Raw genomic sequence first — 2,626 nt, 5'->3', positions numbered from 1 at the left:
CCCCTAGACCCTGCTACCAGGGACGCTGCCCCCGGACCCCCGTTAGTTGAGGGTTTCATAAATTTAGATGTAGGAAGTTGTGGTAATAGATAATTGACACGTGTAATGTATTGTACAGTTAGCCGTGCACAACTAAAGAAGGGAATTACCATTAACGGCGAGAGAAATAGTCTCCAGGTGAGTTCTAGCCCCATTTCTCTTTGAAATGTTTTCGGGGCTGTGTGCATACTCCTATGTGATAGTTAATACATTTACTTAATTGATAAGTGTATGATACGTGTATGACCATGTATTGGATGTTATTACTATATAATGATAGTATGAATGAGCATGTATATATATATTATTATTATATACATGAGACAGGTAAAATACACATGTATGATAAATGTATGGTTATTCGAGGCAGTAGGGACCAGACCCTTATAATATCTGTGATGTTAGGGACCAGACCTTTATAATATCTGTGATGTTAGGGACCAGACCCTAATAATATCTGTGATGATAGGGACCAAACCCTTACAATATCTGTGATGTTTAATATAGAATAGCTTAGGGTATACCATAGGGTTTTATGAAAGAAAGTATGTAAGTACGTATGCATGTATATAAAGTATGTGTGAAAGAAGTAATAGCAAAGTAAGGTATGAATACGTATCTTCGGACGCGTATGAGTAAGGATGAATGTATTGTATGTTAAATTGATTAACTAGAACTCACTCAGCATAGCTGACTTTTAGTATGCACGCAGGCAGATAGGTTGAGGCAGCTGGCTTGAGGAGGGACATATGGCACGAGCTAAAGAGACTGGCATCTATGAAGAGGCGTCAAGACTATTTTATGTTATGTTATGAAAAGACAATTTGTATGTTATGACAAAAAGGAATGTTTGTAATGTGATGTTGAAGTTTTAAATTATTCCGTGAAAGTTTAAATTAACTCTGATGTTAGAATTGTGTTTATGAGTAAACCCAACACCAAAGTAGTGTTACCAGGAACGGGGCCTTACATCCTCGTATGTTTACACCTATAACATATGTATAAAATAAAGTCAGCTATAACGTAGCTGGTGAGTTCCCATAGTTTTATAAACATACATAAAATCATACAATTCATGGACAAGTGATAAACGAGCAAGAAAAGTCCTTTCCAATTGATATCAACCAACGTACTCGGGTAATCGCGCAAGTAATGTCCTTTCCAGTGGGTAGCAACCAACATACTCGGATAATGAGGCCCTTTTCCACTCGATACAAATGGACCTAAGTGCAAAGGGGGGCGTATGATCATACTTATTGAGGCAATCACTGAGCAAGTAATTATAGTGAATTATAGTTTGCAATGGAAATCATAAATACTTGAAGTTTATAGGAATGCTATCCCAAAATATGAAAACATTTAAAAAGGGGTTGTGAGAAACTCACCTTAATATTGAAGCGGGAAAAAATAGGTAAACCAAAAGATTCAAAGAAACCGAAACGATCGATCCGCACGAACTATAAATAAAAATAAATACGAACTTTAAAGACTAATCTAACAGGATTAAATAAGAGTTATTTGTTGGGAACATGCATCATTTTATTATATTTTATTAGTATTTTATGGCATTTATATTATATATATATATATATATATATATATATATATATATATATATTTATATTTAAGCTTAACGGAATTTTTTAACGGTTTGTAATATTTTAATAATGAAACTAACGAAAGCATGGATTTTAAATAGGGGTTTTATCTCATGCGCTTATTACCAAGTTAACGAAGTAAAACTAAACTAACAATTTAACAAGCTAACGGATTAAAAGTTAACAAGCTAAGGTTTAACGAAAATATAGGTTAACTAATCATAGTTTAACGAGTGAAAGTCTAATGAATCAAAAGTTTATTGAGTTCTAAATGAATTAATGCAACGAAATTTATAATTTCAATTTTCAACAATTTAATGGATTTTTAAAGTTAACAAGTAACGAAAGATAGATTAGTTTGAACGATCTACCGAACATGATAGTTGAGTTTTTATTTGAAAAATGATCATTTATATTTTATAAAAATTTTATTTGATAAAAAAAATTGATTTTAAATTTATTTACAATTTTTAAATAATTAATTGATTTTTATAGAATAGATAAATGGTTAAATAAAAAGAATAATAAAAACTGCTCTGACCCGGGTTCGAAACCGGGTCTGCAGTTTATGAGCCACCATGACTAACCACCAGACCAGAGTGATTGACTTGTTTTAAAGACCACCACAAAATATTATAAATATTAACAATCAGTTCATCCCTTCCCATGAAAACCCTAGATTTTCAATTTCCCATTTGGTTCCATGTACGTTAAAATTGGGTTAGGGGTTTGATTATGTTGTTGAATGTGGATTAAAACCATATAAAAATTACCTCCGATGTTGTCGGAATGAAGGAGAATGATGTGGCCGGAAGTTTGATCGGAATATTCTTGATTTTGGCTATCTATGTATGATATTATGTTAATTGATGTTTGGTGTGAGTTTAGGATTATGGGAATGATATATTTATACTATCCATTGGGTCAATTACGAGTCAATTTCATTACTTTGATCGCGGCTTAAAATCCGGCGGTTCCGCGATGATTAC

The sequence above is a fragment of the Bidens hawaiensis genome, unplaced genomic scaffold, assembly GCF_021521415.1.
Source record: "Bidens hawaiensis isolate Kalapana, Puna unplaced genomic scaffold, B.hawaiensis_p1.1 tig00043730_1, whole genome shotgun sequence".
Taxonomy (NCBI): Eukaryota; Viridiplantae; Streptophyta; class Magnoliopsida; order Asterales; family Asteraceae; genus Bidens; species Bidens hawaiensis.
Note: the sequence above shows the minus strand (reverse complement) of the source record.